Here is a 19,870-nt window from a genome sequence, read left to right on the forward strand (position 1 = left end):
TGGATGTGAAGGGACGAGATGAAATTAGATGAATGGGTAGATGGATGGATAGGTGGGTGGGTGGATGGGCAGGGATGAGATGAAATTGAATGGATGGGTGGATGGATGAATGAGAAGGGATGAGATGAAAATGGATGGGTGGGTGGGTGGGTGGATGGGAAGGGATGAGATGAAATTGGATGGGTGGGTGGGTGGGTGGGCGTGTGAATGAATAATCGTGGAGTCAGGATGAAAAGCCAGATGGGAGCCTGAAAAGCCACAGGGACAACAGAAACTCAGGAAACCGAGACCCAGATGAAAGGCAGTGTACGTTTGTCTGGGGAGAGCAATTCAGAGAACGGGGTTAGCTGATCTCGGCCTCACGGACGAGCATCTGGGCCATCACCGGAGTCTGTGGGGTGAGTGTACGTTTGGGGTTTCCCGCAGTGGGGCTCTGAAATGGAGCGAGCGTGTTTGGAAGTTGCCACTTTCAAGCACCGAGATGACAGCAGAAGGAGAAGACGGGGCTTCCCAAACCCTATTTTCTCTGCTGAGGATGCCCCTCCCCTGCCCTTGACCCTCAGCCTTTCAGACCCTAGTATCACTTCTAAAGGGTCTGGACCACTCTCTGGCCTTGAAGCATCTCAGCTCCTTATGCAGTGACCTCCAGAGAGCCCACCCCTCTGCATTCCCCGCCATGATGGCCCTGGTCCTGCACTGACTTAACGTATTCCGTCCAGATAATCAGTTCATGGACGAGAGTGCTCCCAGCATATGAAGGCAAAGGAACAATATAAACTATACGTCATCAAAGATACATTACTGCAATACAGACTGCAGTGTGATTCTGACACGGACGACCCAGAGCCAGCACAGGGCTTGGAGCAGAGCACCAGCAACACCGCCTAGACTCCAGATGCCAGCCGCAAGGTCAGGGGTGCCCCGGCCACCCGCATGGCTGACCGCCTGGCTACAAAGGTGGGGGTTCCCACCACCTCCCTCGGGTTTGATGATTCACCAGAACAACTCACAGAACTCAGGAAAGTGCTAGGCTTATGCCACGGTTTTCTTGTGCAAAATGAAAATCTGGACCAGCCACATGAAGAGACACATAGGATGTTATGGACTAGATTGCATGGCCCCGAAATCCATGTTGGAGCCTGGACCCCCAATACCTCCGAACATGACTGCATTTGGAGACGGGCCTTTACAGAGGTGATTAAGTGCAAATGCGGGCCTCAGGGCGGGCCCTCATCCAGCCTGACCTGTGGCCTTACAAAAAGATGGACTTTGGCACAGAGGACAGGCCACGTGAGGACACGGGGAGAAGACAGCCACCTGTCAATCAAGCAGAGGAGACTGAACAGAAACCAAACCTTCCGCTGCCTCATCTGGGACCTCCAACTTCCAGAGCTGTGAGAAATCAGTTTCTGCTGTTGAAGCCAACCGTTCTGTGAACAAAGATGCTCGTGTCCCCTGGGAACTTCCAAGGGTGTTAGAGAGATGCCCCCTCAAGCATCAGGGACCAAGACCAGCCCAACCCAAATACACGATCTAAACATATGTGCATGGTACATGTATATATAAATCCTGTTTTGAGTTGTTCTGATTGTGCAGATGTGGGCAAAGGTAGGTTTACAGCGGTGGTACAGGTACATACTGCAGTCACTAATACACAATAATACAAGAACAGATACACTCTGTGTTTTGTGTACTTGACCCTGTATGCCCGTGTTTGCTCACCCTTGTGCATTGGGAAGATCTGCTCGCTTACGTCAACAGGAGTCGTCTCCGGCTGGGGGTTCTTCCTTCTGGGAATGTCAACGTTTGAGTGAAAGCGCGTTGTGGTCAGAATTCTATTTGTCTTCGCTTCTCACGGTCCGTCTCGGAGGCTCGGGCCCATTGCAGGGGTTAAGAACTTGGATCAGATTCCGTCTCATGAGGCGGATGGTTTTTCCCGGATTTCGCTCTCTCCCGTTGCCAGAAGGAGTTTATAACCATGGCTCCTGCCCCAGAGTCGCCACCGTGGACAGAGCCTGATACCGTGTCTGGGACCCAGTCGCTGGCTCTCATGGGAACACCATTGTAGCGATCACAGTTAACGCTCTTAGAACTCATCTCGGCACCTGGTAAGTTACCTGGGAAACTACATTAGTGAGCACCTATGGCACGCGCAGCAGCTAGTGAACAGAGCAAGGACACCTGTTCCGCCCCCCCGCCCCCGATGCTCCTAGAGACTTACAACCCGGGAGAAGTTCCCTGAGCCCCCACAGGACACAGCATGGCACATACCCAGGAAGGTCATCTATTGAGGTTCTGGTGGCACCTGAAAGGTGAGGGACCTGCAGGGTCCCACAGGGCTCAGGGAACGGGGGTGGGGCTGTGTCTCAGGAGAACGGCACCCAGGCACAGGGCCAGGAGTGGTCTCAGAGTGCCCATCATGCCTGTATCTGCCTTTCCCATCCCAGTCTTGGGGGTGAGCACGTCCCACTCCCCGCCTCTTGCAGGCTCACGTACCCTGATGCCTGACGCGTTCCCGACAGTAGGTGATGTGAACTGCGCAGGAACCAATGGCAGAAGCCAGGAAGGCTCTCGTTTTACAGGCGGGGACACTGAGGCTCCAGGAGGTGGTCAGGTGGCCAAGCTCACCATTAGTAAGTGGAGGAATCGGGATTCGAACCTGGGTCAGAAGCAGGAGAAGCCACTTCAGTGGCCTGTGACACCAGCATCAAGCCAGGGTGGAGCCAGTGGCTGGTGGGCCGGGCCGTCTCCTTTATCCCTCAGGGACAAGAATCTTTGCTTTGGTGCACCATTCCAGAACTGCACCTTAACACCAGGTTATAACGACCTAAGGAACTTGGAGGAAAAAAACAAAAAACAAAAGCCAGTAAACATCACCCACTTAAAGATGGTAATTTACTGCACATGGTAGTGCCCAGGAGAAATTGTTATCATACCTTTGCGGGGGGAGGGTGGGGGGATACAGTTTTAGGTTTGTGGGATTTTAAAAATCATATGATTTGCATTTTAGAATTAGATTACCGGGTTTCAGTGACATCTCCAGGGCCATTTTCTGAACCACAAATGAGTAAAATTTCTTGGCTTTGCTTCCTGCCTGGACCACCTTTGAACAAGCATTTTCTCAGAGCTCCTGTCCCATGTCTGCAAGACCAGAGCCATAATACTTATGTGGCAGGGCTGTCGTGAGTGTTCAGGGGGAGACCCTGTCTGTGAAGCACTCAGCACAGTCCCTGGCACCGGGGGTCACACCGTAGATATCCTGGATGTAGCTGTACCCAGACCTTGAACTTGAAGGAAATGGTCAACAAACCGAAATCCTCACCACACCCACTCTTCTGGCTACATATGAGAAAAGAGATAAGCAGGAAGAGACGTAATTTTTGCTGTCACAAAGCTCACAGCCTTGACCGTGAGAGAAGAAAGACCATGGAAACAGAAAGCAATCACATGAAACCATCTATGATTGTGTGAGTCAGGTCACTTCCAGTTGAGAAAGAAATGTACTCAAATTCACTTTCTAAAACACATTTATGGGCTCATGAAATGGAAGAGTCCACTTAATTTTAATTTTAACTATAAGGTGTCAGTGTATTAAGAGCTTCAGGTCTGGTTTGATCAAGAAGTATCAACACCAGCAGGCCCAATATCATTCAATAACAAATGATTTCTCATGCTGTCTTTACAATTCTGAAATGAAATCCACAGATAATATAATCCACCCATCACATAGTTTAATAGAAAACAAATATAGTGTCCTGTTTATAAGGGAGAGAAAACAGAATAGATTTATACTAAAAATTCACATCGATATTTAAATATTTACACACAACTCCACTAGAATATATAATGAAGTAGGCAAAAGCTTGTGCATTTAAGAGATGGGAGGCACATGTAGCTGAACATTGTCAACAGACTTACTTCAGATTTAACATATTAACATAAGGGCTACAATAGTACGTTCATACATACAAGCACATCCTGTAGAAAGTTCCTAATTATCATTGCCCAATAGAATGCTTCTTGGTTTTCCATACCTGAACTTCACAGAATGTGTGTATCTCAGCATATGTTGACGTTTACATAGGAAAAAATTGTATGTGTCTCCAATATTCAATGCAACATTTTAAACAAAATGCTGCACGGACTGCCTCTGATGCTACACTCTGAATACCTCCGGTGGGCCTTCAGGGTCACTTTAGAAGGCACATCCAGTGTCCCCAAAGGTGAGTCAGTGTCACAGCTGCTAAGAAAAGCCATGTAACTCTGAACACCACCACTGTGGATTTTCTCTTCTAGCCCCTTCATGGAAATACAATTCACACACAGTAGCCCGCACCCCTGGAAAGGCAGTGATTCAATAACACCTGACGGGTGCACACCTGGGAAACCAGCACCCCGATACAAACAAAACCCCCACCCCCACCAGATCTCTGGGTGCCCCTCTGCAGTCCACTCCTGCCCCCACTCCCAGCGCCAGGCAGCCACGGAACCGACGCTGCAACGCCGCTGCTTATGTGACAACATTATAGACACTTTGTGCCTCAGTGGGAGTGTGTCAATAGCAACTTTACTGTGTTCTGGTGGCATTTCAGGTTGGGCATCTAGCACATTATAATTTTCCCACTTGAAAATAATGGAAATAAGATTTTGCCTCCTGGGAAGGTGACATAGAAGTCATTTTTTTCCTATTCCTTCCCCCAAGTACAGTAGAAACAACGGAAGAAGAACTTGCAGGGTAGAGAGAAGGAGGGAGATAGGAGGGGGACGTCCGGACTGGGGAGAGGGTGCAGGACGGCGTAGTCCGGGGTCCTCTTGACCTCCTTTAACCCAGAGTTGGGGCTCTGAAGCTGGCAATGCAAACACACCAATAGGTGAGGAGAAAAAGACAGGAAAAAAAAAAAAGTCTGCTCTTCGCAGGCATGGGACAGGGAAAGAGGAAGCCAAGCAGGACCAGACTTTCTGGGTTTTAAAAAAAATTTTATTGAGAGAGAGAAATTTGTTGTTCTACTTGTCCTCACATTCATCAGTTGATTCTTGTATGTGCCCTGACTGGGAATGGAACCCGCAACCTTGGAGTGTAGGGATGACACTCTAACCAACTGAGCTACCCAGCCAGGGCTCAGGAGAGAAGACATTTAGATAATCAATGGTCTCCTGCATCCAAACACAGAAGTATCGGTGGCCCCACACACACCTGCACCAGCGAAGCCAGAGGAGGGAGCCTAGACTTCTGCCCTCATGGATCTGCAAGGCAGTTCCCAGTCCTCTTGCTGGGATGGCAGTAGGGAGGCCCAAGTAAGGGGCCAGGACTTTCATACCCACCAATCAGCAATGAGCTCCTGCTGGACTTTGACTTCCAATTGGTTGGTCATGCGGAGTTCCTCCTACTTCCCACTGGAGTGGCATTAGAGGAAGCCTAGGAAGAGTCAGCAATTTCACCATTGCTCAGGGGTGATGAGGCCGCCCCACCCCAGTGTCAGTGGAGACCACTGAGGAGCAGGACCTGCCCACCGGTAGTAACAGGAACCCCACCCCTTTGGTGTCGATGGTGGGAAATCTGGGCTTCTCGTTCCTTCTGGCAGTGACCAGCTGACACCCCTACCACTTGCCCTTGTCAGGGAAAGCCAGCTCAAAGCCCCAGGTTAAGATTCAGTCTCATAACATAACACAAGACAAAAATGTCCAGGTTTCAATCAAAAATCACTTGTCACAGCAAGAACCAGAAAGTCTCAGCCCGAATGAGAAAAGACAATTAATAGATGTCAACAGCAAGAGAGCAGGGATGTTAGAATTAGCTCAGAGCGATTTCAAAGGAGCCATCATACAGACGCTTCAATAAGCAATTACGAACTTGCTGGAACCGAGTGAGAAAATAGAACGGCTCAGCAGAGAATTAGGACAACTCAGCAAAGGCACGGGAGCTGGAGGGGGGGAAAAGAAAAAAGAAACAGATGGAAATGTCAGAACTAAAAAGTATAACTGGAATAAAAGTCTCTGTGGGTCACCTAAGAGGAAAATGGAGAGGACCGGGGAAAGGACCAGCAAACTGGAACAGAGCGCAAGAGAAACCATCCAGTCTGGACAACGGAGAGACGCCAGACTGAGAAAAAGGGACAGGCTCTGGGACCCGCGGGACTGTGACCGTACGTCCAGTACTCGTGGTGTCAGAGCCCGGGAGTAGAGAGAGGGCAAGTTGAAAACATACTCAGAGAAAGAATGGCTGGGAATTTCCCCAGTTTGTTCAAAGCACATGCCCTGTGCTTGCATTCAAGAAGCCAGGCAAAGCGAAGCCGCACCCTGATTGCATCCCTGAGAACTGAAGACAAAGAAAGACATTTAAGCGCAGCCACAGAGAAGCTTGTGAGATCCATGTATGTTGTGCGTGAGGCAGGGAGCTTGTTCATTATATGTCTGTGTGGCGTTTTGTTGCACGAAAACCCCACCATTTGTGGCCCCGTTGTCCTACTGAGGGACATGTGGTTTGTTCCTGTTTTTCTGTGTGTACGTGCTGCCGAGGCAAGCACTTGTTCCTTTGTCTGTGTGTGTGTGTGTGCGCGCGTGTGTGTGCCCATTAGAGAATAGGGCTGCCGTGACCATTCTCATGCAGGTCATCGGTGAACACGATGTAGGCATTTCTGTGGGGAATACACGCACGTTGGGATGCAATTGCCAGTAGCTGTGTGTGTTCAGCCTTCAAAGGAAGTGCCAGACTGCTTTCCGAAGAGCTCCAGGTGGTCCCCATCTTTGAGAAAGCCAGCAACATTGGACAGCTTCCTAAACTCCCCCTAGGGGATTATACTGCCTGCTCTGAGCATTCGCCCAGATGTCAGGGGGTCCTGACTCCCTCCCTCCCTTCGTCTCTGTCCCAAGCTGCCTCTCTGTGGGTTTCGCCTTTAGATAGGTCCCCGCGTGATGGCCGGACAGCTGTCAGCAGCTGGTGGAAAATGAGGCATTGCTCTCCCCTCCTCCAGTCCCCCCAGTCCAAGTTGAGGAATTGTTGCCATTCGTGTTCATCACGTGTGCATCAGTAATCAGTGATGGGGAGGGGTACCACACCGATGGGCCAGGCCTCAGTCACGTGCTCATCCGGGGATGGAGGTGGAGTCAGCTCCACCTGAGGTTCTCACGTGGGGACCGAGGAAGAGATTTCCCAGAGAAAAAGGGCGCCGTTACCAGAGAGTTGCCGGGTAACAAGGATATCACGTATCTGTCACAAAGGTCATAAGCTGCACCCTGTGACACGGGCAGACCTCTCCAAAACGAGCAGTGTGAAAATGGGAAGGATTTCTGAGTCAGCATCCAAACAGAAATCAGGAGGCCAATCTTAAAAGATGGCATTTATAAGGGGTAAATATAAAACTTTACACAGAGGTCTTAAAAATCATGCAAGATGGATTTTGCCAAAGCTCCTGTGAGTAAAATATATGGGCTGTTTTCCAGACGAGACTCAGTGCAAGTCCAGAGGACATCATCAGGGCCCTGGCCGGGGGCTCGGATGGTTGGAGCATCACCCCGCACACCGAAAGGTTGCGGGTTTAATGCTCAGTCTAGGTTGCGGGTTTGATCCCTGGTTGGGGCACATACAGCAGGCAACCGATCGATGTTTCTCTGACATGGATTGTAAAAAAAAAAAGGGTACATTGTCAGGGATGTAAAAGTAAAAGACTTTTTAGGCTACATTAACAGAGGTATTAGGTCTAAATGAGGGAGGTGATGATGCACACTTGAGTACTGAATTTTGTTCTGATTCACTTCAAATGATAAAAGACAGTAGAAGAGAGTATCGAGCTAGATGGCGGGAGCTTGACAGCAGCTTTCTAAGATGTGGTTGAAGAAACACAGAAAACCTTGCTTAAAGGAGAGAAGCTTGGGGCCTGGAGGGCAGAGAGGTGTGACAATTGTCTGCAGACCTTGGAAGAGCTGACGCTCGTAAGACAGGAGTATTTATGTTCTGTAGGGCCAAGGAAGGTGAGCCCAGGGGGTGCAGCTGCCTCTGCTTGGACGACGGTCGTAACGGTCGTCTGAATAGACGCATCTGAGCTCAGGGTCAAGGCTGACTGAGCACTTCCCGAGAATGCTGCAGCTTGGTTCTGCACGCCAGAGGGGTTCGGCATTCCTCAGAGTGTGTCCTGCTGAACTTGCTTGGGAGTCCCCTGGATGCGGAAGGCCTCCTTCTCGCATGCACATAACACACAGAGCCTGTTAGAGGTGCCCATGAGGCGTTCGGCCAGGGGGCCAGTGTGGCTTCCGCAGAGCCAGTGTTGTCCAAACTTATTAGACCAAAATATCTTCTTTTTTTTCCTCCTAGTAACATGTTCTAACACCATTAGGACTCATGTCCTGCGAAACACAGTTTGAGGAACTCTGGGCATTGGGACCTCTAGCTCATCCCACGCGCCCATGACTTGGTGGGGTGGGAAGATCCAGAACGGCTGTGTAATCTCTCTCTCTCTCCCCTCACCCTTTTACCAGGGAGGGCACTAAGCAGGCGGCGGGGGGAGAAGGCCTGGTCAGACTGGCATTCTAGGAGGACTTGGGTGCTGGGTGGAGGAGGGGCCAGAGTCGGAGCTGGGTGAGGAGCGGGATGGGTTCTGCTGAGCTTCAGATGCCGAGGGAGAGCGGGGTGGGGGCGGATCACTCAGCCCATCAAAATGCAGGAGACGTGGAGTGCTGCAGCCGGAAGGCGGCCCATGGAGAAGCAGCCCCATCCCCTCCAGGATTTTCTCACCCTTGTCGGTACCTCCCAGTTGGCATGTCTGCCTCCTCCCACACAGGCATCCCGAAAGCCAGAGCCCACTTCTTCCCCTACGCTGGGAGGGGGGCACATAAAAAAATTCCACAGGGGGAACAGCATCTGCTTTCTAATGGGCCATCTCTAAAGAGTGGCAGAACCTCAGGTCCCAGATAAGGGTCCTTCCCCTCTTCGTCCCACGGACACACACGCACACGCACACTCACGCACACACACACACCCCACACCATCTCTCACGGCCCGAGACGCCAGCGTTTCGCCATCTCTGCGCAGGGCCCTGTTTTTCTCTCGGGGCCATCTGTCGCTGACTCCGCTATAAATCTTGCTGTGTTTCCTTACCATATGGCGTAATTAATTGCTTCAAGGCACAAAGGACCCTACTGCTCCACAGGCTGGGAGCCAGCTGGCTCGCTGAGGAGCAATTTGCCACGAGGGGACACGGCCTGGCCCCTGTAGCCTGTCACCCAGCTCCCACAGCAGGACCTGAGTTGGCCGAAGCCCCCGCTCCCCGTGGCAGCATCTGACAGCCGCTTGGCAGCAGCAGGACACTTGCTGTGACATGGGTGGCATTTACAGACAGTAAGGACACATACCACCTATTGCCGTGAAAGGGACTGAGTGTCTGTTAGTTCAGCCTGGACCCCCCATGTCATTTATCTTTGTCATTTAACCACTGAGTCGAGAACAGTCTGCCAGTTCCACTGGGGCTGCGGTTTGTCGGACTTCCAGATCTTCGGGCAACAGCTGAGGGGGAAAACTAAACACAGCCACGGGAAGCTGGGATATGGAGGAAACCCCTCGCCTGGTGTTCAGCTGCCACATCGGTAAACAAGGAGGATGAGCGTTCAGTTCCTTTCCAGCTCAGGTGTGCCAACATACCTCTGATTGACCAACACATACCCAATCCACATTCAGCCCTGTGCTAAGTGCTAGGGACACAGCTCTGGTGGGCAGACAGGGCCCCTGTCCTCACAGAGCTTGCTCCTAGAGAGGAAGAACCGTGCCCACACATGCTCACGCACACCGTATCAACAGACCAAAATAATCACGGATGCTGGCCAATGGGATGAGGGGCTGAATCAAGCAGGGGAGGAGTTTCAGAAAATATCCGGGTCACCGCCTTCAGAGAGAGGAATCACGGAGGCCATCCTTGAGGAGGTGATTTTTTGTTAAATAGATTTATGGAGATATAATTCACATACCATAGCATTCACCCTTTTCATTGTATACTTTTAAAGTATACAACTCAACGGTTTTTAATCGATTTGCCAAGTTGCTCAATCATCATCACGATCCAGTTTTGGAACATTTCTTCACCCCAAAAAGAAGCCACTTCCCATTCCTCCCTTCCCCTTACCCACTGGCACCCCTAAGCTACTTTCTGTCTCTACGGGTTTGTCTGCTCTGGACAGTCACTGTGAATGGAATCACACAAGGTGTGACCTTCTGCGAAGGGCTTCTCTCCCGGAGCATAACGTTTCCGAGGCCTCACCACGGCGCAGCAGGCATCACTACGTCACTGGTTTTTATTGCCAAATAAGATTCCATTGTAGGGACCGACCACATATTTTCTATCCATTCATCAGTGGATGGACGTTTGGGTCATTGCTACTTTGTGGCATTGGTGACTGATGCCTCTGAGTTTCAGTGTGGACACGTCTTCACCTCTCAGCGAGAAGTTTAACCTGAAGTCCGAGGGCTGAGAAAGAGCCGGTCGTGCAGAAAGCTGGGGAAAGACTATTCTTGGCTGAAGAGCCAGCTCAGACGAAGGTCTGGGCATGTGTGAACTCCAGGATCTGCAGGGTGTCCACAGACTTTAGGGAAAGTAAATAAGCATCTCGTGCGAGCTACACAAATCTAACTCTGCTGACCTTTGAGTGGCCTCGTCCTGAGCTTTGTCATCTGTGGTTACTCTGTCCAAGGGGTTACCATCAGCTCAGAGGAACATTCCTTGGGTTGGGCAAATTGGGGTGACTCCTGCAGGTGCCCCAGTTTGAGGGAAGCGTAGGGATGAGGGGTCGAGGGGGTGAAATGGAGTGGTTCATGGCAGTGGCCAGTGTACGGGTAGGAGGAGCTGAACGGCGGATCTTGGCACTGGCATGCACGCACGTACCCCCCACCCCATCCCAGGACCCCGACAAAACCCAGCCTGGTTGCCTGGCAGCAAACATCCTCTCTTGGCCTCTATATCACCTTGGCCACCAGTGAGAAGTTCTTTTCCCCTTAAGGGGTAGGGACTATTTGTTCTCCTCCCAGCTTTATGGGGATATAATGGACTTATAATATTGTGTAAGACACTCATATGTTGCAAAATGATGACCGCCAGAGCATTTGCTAACACCTCCATCAGGTTGCATCATTTCCATTTGTCTGGGTGTGTATAGTGAGGACATTTAAGGTCTACTCTCTTAGCAACGTGGAAGTATAAATACAGCGTTATTGCCAAGAATCGCCTTGCATTTGGTTTTAACCCGCCTTCTCCTGGATCAGCCTGCGCTGGCTGCAAGGGGCCGAGCTCAAACAGGCTTAGATGCTCCTTCTGAGGGTCCGGGACCAAATGCTGTTTCAGGGAGGTCTCATAGGGTGTGAGACAGCAACAGGGCGATGCATCTGCCCACTCAGCCGTGAAAGGAGATGAGGCTGGAAGCAGTTAGGACCACAGAGCCTCGATCTAGGCCACAAAGCCAAAAACACAAGGGTTGGGGGTGGGGGTGGGCGGAGCTGGCTCTTGAAAGTGGATTCTTGAGTTCTTTTTAGAACCCCTTGGTCCACGAGTTTTTATAGCCAATAAAGCTTCTTCACACAAGACTCAAGCTCCTTATGTCTTTCTGTTTTATCATTCTTAACACTTTATCTCATAGTCCATAAGGGCTGTTGTAGCGCCAGCCATCACATCTATATCATGAGCAGGACACAGGGGGAACAGGAGTACTATTTTCACCAACTTATCAAGTTTGCTTCTTTTAAGGACGCTTCCTGGAAGTTGTATCTGACAACTTTTGCTTACATCTCATTGCACACTCCTGTCTGCGAGAAAGGCTGGGGAACAATGCTTACATAGTAGCCAGGGATGTTGGCGATCCCAGCAGCAGAGCGTGGCTGTTGCTCAGGTGGAAGGGGATGGTGTATAACAGGCAACTAAGAGCCTCCGCAGAAAGTCCTGATGTTAGTTGCCTCCTCAGAGAGGTCTCCCCTGCCCACTCCATCCAAAATAGCACCTCTCACTCTAAACCTCCACTCTGATCCATGTTTCAGAGAATGTATCAGTCCCTGAAATTACTTCTGTATTAGCTTATTTATTTGCAGACTAACTCCCCCCTCTAGCATGGACACTCCATGACATCAGAAACTATGCAAGTCTTACTCATCACAGGATAGCCACCCAGAACTGCAGGTGAGTGTCGAGTGGCCCCCACCCCCAAGGGGGCTGTGAGCTTTTAATGAGATGCAGAGTACAAAGCACTGAGCCCAGAGCCCAGCGTGGGGGGGCTGGGACTGGCTAGTGTTTGCTACCCCATTGGCCTTGGCATTGGCATGGCCATGAGATTGAATTCTGGCCAGTGGAATAGGGGTGGAAGTGACATGAGCCACATCCTCTCAACCTCTCAGGCCAGCCCGCACGCCCTGTCTTTCCTCCTTGGCCCTCGACTGAGTGGAGGCCCCTTAGAACAGGGTGGAGCCTCACTGTGGAAGGAAGAGGTCCGGGTTTCTGGAGGATGGCAAGGAACGCAAGCCCCCACCCTCATCGGACTGGGACGAGAGCGAGAAGTAAATCTTCATGGTTGGGGGCTGCTTTTCGCAGCAGCATTTCACTCACCTGGGCTGCATCAGAGACCACCTCGAAATGCACCTTACAACGAAATCTTACATCTCACAATTCTTTGGATCCCTTCTCTGCATTCTCCGCCAGTTTCGCCTGGGGTCATTTCCATGGCTGCATTGGGCTGGGCCGCAGGGTCCAAGAGGGCCCCACCAATGTCTGGCAGCTGATGCTGTCCATCCTGGGCCACCTCTGATGTCCTCCCTGTGGCCTCTCATCCACGAGGAGGCACGCCTGGGCTTCTGCACAGCCGAGTGGTCCCAAAGTTCTAAGGGGGCCAGAGATACTTCTGTGCCTCATACATATGACCTAGCCTCAAAGGCTGCGAGCATCGCTCGGGCCACAGAGCAAGTCCCAGATTCGAGAGGGGGAAGAAACAGACTCTGCATCTTGCTTGAAGAGTAACCCAAGCCCATTTGCAAGGGAGTGTGGACCCAGAGCCACAGGACCTTTTTGTGTGTATGTGTGTGGGGGGGGGGGTCTTAGTATGTCAGTCTACCCCGAGGAGTTAACGTCACGGGATGTCCATGGCTGGCATTTCCACCCCCTACCCCTCGTAACTCTTATTTCTGCAGGCATCTCCCAGCGCACATGTGGCGGCAACAGGGGAGTCAGTGGGAACTGAATCTCAGCAGGACAGGGCCTCACTGACCGAGCTCGTGAGCACAGGGAACTGCCCCCTGCCACCTCCCCCCCGCCCAGTCTTGGCTCAGCCAGCAGCTCAGAGGAAAGGTCACCCTCTGGGCTGGCAGGAGGTCTGAGGCCAATAGCTGTTAAACCAAACAAACACCCACTTCCACCGCCGCCCACGCAGATGGGACAGATTCTTTCCTTGAGACAGAAAAGGCTTCTTTGTTGTTTGATACTCTGACCTCGGCAGCATGGAAACTAAAAATAATGCCGACGGGGAGAGTGCTATATGTTTATCCTGTTCTGCCTGGCACTCACAGACACCTGCGCCTGGACACTGAGGTGGGGGAGGGAAGAGAGCTCCGGACGTGAGCAGAGGGTCAGGGGTCTTCAGAAACCAAAGCTGACGTTCCTCCTATGAACCTGTCCATCGGTACCACCCCTGACCTGTTCATCATCTACCCATCCTTCTCTCCACTTCTCTGCTATTTCCCCATCCACCCACCTACGCATCCATCCATCCATCCACGCACCCTCCCACTCATCCGTCTGTCCATCCGCCCATCCATCCACTCATCCATTCAACATTTACTGATTGTCTCCTCTGTGCCCGGCACCATGTTGAGAATTCACTGGTGAATGAGACCCATGAAGAATCTGGCCTCGTGGAGCTCACCGTCCAGAGGAGGATTCAGACAACCACAGAGTAAACAAAGCCATAAATATTGGAATTGCTGTGGGCGAGCACGCTGAGTCACTGCCCAGGGGGTGCAATCTGAACTTCTCTTCTGTGTCAGTGTTGCTGTAAGCACGTGATTATTTTCTCATCGAATTCCCATCGCCATTTTATGAGGTTGTTACTGTTAATATTTCTGTCTCACAGACGGGCAAGTGGAGGCTAAGAAAGGGTGACTTGCCCAAGGTCACAGCTGACAGGTGACAGAGCTTGGATTGGAGTCCAATGTGCCCACGGGGCATGGCAGAGCATCAGGAGGAAAAATGGTCACATCCGGGGTCTTCCGCTTCCATCTGTTCCGGGCCTGTAGCCACGTCAGGGCGAAGCCACGTGGGGTCTCCCACATAGTCGCCCTCCTTGCACCTGACCTTGGTCTGATGACTGCAGCCTCTGGGAATGAGATAAATATTAACCCAGCTTGCCTCTCCCAGGCTCCATGACACCCACATCTCCCACAGGGCTCGTATCCTGCCTCCCAGGGAGTCGCCGTGCCAGCTCGGTCCCTCCTGGACATCGGCACATGGCTGGCAGCCATGGAGTCTCTAAAAAGGTCTTTGAGGACGTAAACATAGACGTCAGCGCAGACGGAGGGAGGGGTCACCACCCCCGGGGCTCGGAAAGAGCCTCTGACCACAGTCCTGCTTCCAGCGTCCACACTGCCACAGACTTGCTGTGTGGCCCGGGGCAAGCTCTCCCCCGGACCTCTGCTGCCCACTGCCCACTGCCGATGGCGCAGCGTGGGCTGAACTCGTCCATCCAGACGTGTTTGAGGACCGGCCGTGTCCAAGGTTGCATGGCAGGCCCTGGGGAGTGACTAAGCATGGAGCCAGTCACAGCAGGGACGGCACAGGGTGACATGGGAATGGGGAGCGGGACGGCTTGACCTAGATTGCAGGAGGCCGCAGAGGACTCCCTGGGAAAGTGACATTTCAGCGGAGACCTACAGGATGGACAGAAGATAACTAGGTAAAGAGACGGAAATGGGAATTCCAGGCAGAGGAATCGGGATCTGCAAAATTCCCGATGTGGGAGAAGCCACGAGCCCAGGAAGCTGCCAGAATGGCTGGACCCCAGGGTGAGGGGAGGACCGTGCAGGGAAAACACTGAGATGCCCCAGGGCCTGAGCGTGCAGGGCCATGGAGATCCCACCAGGTGTGGGGATCTTCGGCAGAGCAAGGAGGAGGACCATGGAGCTCCAGGCGGTCCACATAGTTACAAAACAAGGTCTGCAGAGCCACAGAGGGAGGCCAGGTGGAACACTGGGGCTTCAGAAACAATCCTGAAAAGTTGCCAGGAGTGGATTCTGTCACAGAGCCTGGTTGGTGGATAGGGAGACAGAGACTAATGGCTTTGAGTGGAGCTGGAAAATCCTCACTGTATGAAGGCAGGGCTCAGAGCCCATGTGAGCAACTGCATCATTCATTTACCCTTCACCACTGGTGCGAGCACCGCCTTGGCCCTGGGACCACACTTGCTACGAGAGCTGTCAGTTGCAGGTAGCAGAGCAAAGAGAACTTATTGGCTCCTGTGTTTGAATAGCCCAGGGGTGGACCTTCAGGTGTGGCTTGATCCAGGGGCTCAAATGATGTTACCAGGATCCAGTTTCTGTCTCGCACTTCTCAGCTTTACTTCCTTGGAGTTGGGTCCCTATGTAGAACCTTCATCAAAACTGGGGTTGGCAGCTCTGCAACCCATTCTTCATTCCTCCAGAAGCATCAGAAAAGAGGCTCTTCTCAGGACCTCAAGCCAAGCAACAAACTCTGATTGGACCCGTATCTAGACCAATCAGTGGCCAGGGGGATGGGATGTGCTGATTGGCTTAGCTTAGGTCACATGTTCACCGCTATATCCAGGGGGTGGGGCCAGCCTCCTTCAAAGCCCAGAGAATGACAGGACGAGGGGCGGGGGTCTCACCTTAGCAAAACTGGGGCACCGTTGCCACATAAAAGACGAGGGGGGGTGTTAAGGGGGCGGATAACAAACTGGCTGAGAAGAACCACCACGTTCGTGGAGGGGCCTTCCTGGGGAACGGAAAAGAGTTATTTCAAGGTCGCTAAGATTTGAAGGGTGATATCACTGCCGAGGGTGTGGGAGGGGGGCTGGGCATCAGTCAGCCCCCCATAGATAAGGGGAGGAGTCATCACCGGAAATGGAAGAGCGGGAGGAAGTGGGGGAACTCCTGGATTGTATTGCGTTCTGAGCCTGCAGGTATGATCTCTCCATTGCGGACAGCTGCTCGCCGCATCCCCTTCTTTCCCAGAAACCCCTGCGCTCTTAGGATGACCATGGGTCCGGGCTTGCCCGCACTGTCTCGGTGCGTGACTGTTGTCCCCGAGTGATTCACGGTGCCCCTTTCATTCTCCAAGTGTCCTGGTTTGGATGAGAAATTAGGGTCACTGTATCCATCCCTCCTTCCCCAATCCCTGCCCACTTCCTTTCTCACAATAGCCCCGATGATCCTGAGAACGATAAAAACCTGAATTCACATTATTAACAACCAAAAAAATGCATTTCTTCCCCAACAAGTCTGAGCTTTAAACAACTGTGGTCACCGTACCTTCCCAGGCATGCTGTTATCCAGGCCCGGGCAGAGGACCTTCCCACAAAGACGGGTGGGATGACTCCTTTTTAAGGAGCGAAGGAAAGAGATTCTGCCTGGACGCAGTTCCAGCCCCACGGGTTTTCCTGTCTTCACCTCCCTCTGCATTCCTGACCCCATTCGTCTCCACAATAAATCCCCTGTTTGAAGGTAACTTGCGTGGGTCTGTTTTTGCTGCAACAAAGAGAGGTGTACCTAAAATAGGCCAGGGCCTGGGCCCGCGGCCAAGTTCGAGCGAGAAACTGGGTCAGGCAGGGGAGGGAGCTGCAGGCGGGGTTCCTGGAGGATCCGGCCAGACGGCGCCCGCCGAAAGGGTTCTCCTCCGTGCCAGGCGCGGACTCGCAGGTTCCAGGGTAATTTTATTTAATCCTCTCACTTCCCGAGGAGGGAGGAACTATTACCTGCAGTTCACGGAGGAGGAAACTGAGGCTCAGAAGGTCAGGATTTGGGGCTCCCTGCCCAGTCTCCTGAGTCTGAAGTCTGCACTTTGGGGCGCAAAGCAAAGCTGAGCGGTCCAGCACTGCAGGTCAGGTGGGCGCTGCTATTTGTGCGCGCTTTACAGGTGAGGGAACGGGCTCAGAGCGTGGGAGCGACTGGCCACGTGCAAGCCTCCAGGTGATCAGGCATCATCGCCAATATCCGCACCCGGGTCTGTCCACGGGCGCGTAACCACTGCTCCACACTGCCTCTCACCATCAGCCCTCCCTAGACAAAGGCTCCCCACACGCGAGTCCTTGGTCCTCATACTCAGGGTTTTCCGTGCCTGCTTGGTGCCGAGCACACAGCAGGGGTGTGCTGAGTGCGAGTACCTGCCTTGCCCTTAGAGCCCCCCCGTGCCTGCTACAGGCAGCTCCTGGAGTATATATGCCCCATCAGACCTTTGAGCAGATCCCTGTCCCCTCCCCAGCGACAAGGAGGGGCCTGAGTGACAAGCTGAGTCTGCCCAGAGGACTGGCATCTGTCCCCACGCAGCCGCCTCCCTCCTCAGATGCATTTTCATTCCCTTTGAGAACTGCCCAATTTGGGCAGCTCAGGAACAGATGTTTCTTAATGACCACAGTTTATCATGAGTATTTTTGGTTCCTTAATCTTGGGAAATTGTGGGGACTTTGTTGGTTCTCCAGGGAGCCGATAAAACATTTTCCATCAACGTCTTGGAAATGGCCGCAGTGAATCGGCATCATAATTAGTTAGCTCTAACTGCATATTAAATCGTCCCAGACCTTGGCAGCTTCGACAAGAAACAGTTGTCTTTGTGGGTGAGGAATTGAGGAGCACCTTGGCTGGGTGGTTCTCACTCGGGGTCCCTCATGAAGTTGCCGCTTCCATCTTGTTCTGCTCTTTAGAAGGGAGCCAAGAAGCCCCGCCCACAGTCACAGGCTCCGCCCTTCGAGGGGAGTATCAGAGAATGTGTGGATGTGTTTTCCACTAGTAACAGGCACTGTCGTAGAACCCGACGTGAGCCCGGTTCTTTTCCCCTCCCTGTGATCCCGCTCTTGCCAAGTGACCTGCAGTTTCTCCTGTTAAAGGGATGGAGTATAGTCCCCACCCTCGGGTGCTGGGCTTGGTCCTGCGACTTGCTTGAGTCAACAGAATGAGGCAGGAATGACTCTGCGCGGGTTCTGAACCTATGCCCCAAGAGGCTTTGCGTGTTCCCACTCGCCTTCTTGCACCCTGACATCTCTGGTATAGGGCCACGTTGGAGGCAGCCCCCTGACCCCAGGAGAGGATGAGAGACACGTGAAGCCTACCAGAGCTGCCTGGCTCAGCCAACACGCATTAGACGGGCAAGTGAGATGGACGCCCGTTCTATGGCACTGAGATTCCGTGGTTGTTACACAGCATTGCAGTGGCCATACCTAGCTGATATGGGCAGGTGGGCTTGGGAATCAGCCAGTCCCGAGTCCAGGTGCCAGTTCCACAACTCCCCAGGAGTGTGCCCCTGAGCAAATCACTTCACTTCTCTGGGCCTCGGTGACCTCATATGCAAAATGCGATGATATTGGCACCTCTCTCCTGGAGTTTTTGTGATGATTAAGATCATGCCGATAGAGTGCTTAGAGCAGTGTTCGGCACTGTGGTGTTACCGTAACAAAGTGCTCTGAGCCTATGGCTCCAACACTGACGTGTGGCCAAGGGTGGGAATTGACTCTCTAGCTCAAGCATCTGCTGTAGCTCCCTAGTTCCCAGTTCTGCAGGGTGCTTTCAAGGCTTCTTTCCTCCTCCTCCTCCTCCTCCTCAACTCGCTGGCCACTCACCCTCTCTCTTACCAAATAGCCAGGACAAGGGCACATCTTGGACCTGGAGCTCCTGCCCTGCACATCTGGAAGCTTCCCTCCACACCGGGCTGGCTCAGCTCCTGTGTGACCGTGGGACAGTCCTGAAACCACCTGGGCCATAGAGCGATGAATGGCACAGGTTCTAGAACCCACCGCATTGGGCTCTTAACTCTGGCCTCGCCGCTTATCATGTGGGCAGCTTTGGGAAGTGACGGTACCTCTCTGTGCGTCTGTTTCCTCGCCTGCAAAGTGGGGATCGTCAGGACACTTCCCTTACCACACAGTTCCAGGGATTTGATCCTTTCAGACATATGAGGTCCTGTCCCTACACCAGGCATGTCTGAAGTGTGATAATAGTGGTTAGCAAACATGACTATTTATAACAATAGTTCCTCCATCTGTAGATGAAGGGACTGGCATTGTCCTGTGGTCCCCTAGGGCACTGACAGTGGAAACAGATACTGAAGGCTCCCACAGGTGGGGTAAGCCTCCCATGGGTGGGGTGTGGATAAGATAGAGAATCCCCCTGGGTGGGACTCCAGGCCCCCCACTTCCACTCTGGCACTCTCTTATCTGCTTTGCATAGTAGGGTTCCTTAGGCTAGATTATCCAGAAAACAATTTCTTTGCCAAAAAAAAAAAAAGAAAGAAAAGAAATCAGAGACCTTGAATCAAATGGTCTCCCAGGGCCTCCCCAGCTCTGTGTTTCGGGATTTCATTGCAAGGAGCTGACTCCGGGCTGAGCAGTGGGCACCAGAGGTCGCAGCGCCACCGTTCAGACCCCTAGTGACTCCCAGGGCCAAGGCGAAGCCGCCCCGGCTCCAGAGGTGGCCCAGCGCCCGCTCCGCTCTGCCACCCCCAGAGCACCCTCTCCCTAATGGCCCTCCTGCGCCAGACCGCGCCATGCTCTGTTTCCTTTTGTGTATTTTAAACCCGCCGCTTGGCTCCCTGCCGCAATAGGCCAGAGGAAAACAACTTGGGGGGGAAAATTCCTTTAAACGTGAAGATGTGACGCCAACCAATCGCCTCCATACACCGAAAGCTCTGCGGCAGGG

General features: G+C 52.5%; 1 long non-coding RNA gene across 1 annotated transcript in view; it reads right to left on the bottom strand.

Annotated features, from left to right (window-relative positions):
• Positions 1–19,870, bottom strand: part of LOC123820251 — a 28,693-nt gene that overhangs the window by 4,944 nt on the left and 3,879 nt on the right. Inside the window, exons 2-3 of the long non-coding RNA XR_006785922.1 lie at positions 2,497–2,659; positions 1,723–2,117 (exon numbers count right to left, since the gene is read on the bottom strand). This is a non-coding gene — a long non-coding RNA (uncharacterized LOC123820251). The remainder of the gene's footprint in view (positions 1–1,722; positions 2,118–2,496; positions 2,660–19,870) is intronic.

This window comes from Phyllostomus hastatus, unplaced genomic scaffold (genome assembly GCF_019186645.2).
Source record: "Phyllostomus hastatus isolate PE091 unplaced genomic scaffold, TTU_PhHast_1.1 phas_contig_1162, whole genome shotgun sequence".
Lineage (NCBI taxonomy): Eukaryota > Metazoa > Chordata > Mammalia > Chiroptera > Phyllostomidae > Phyllostomus > Phyllostomus hastatus.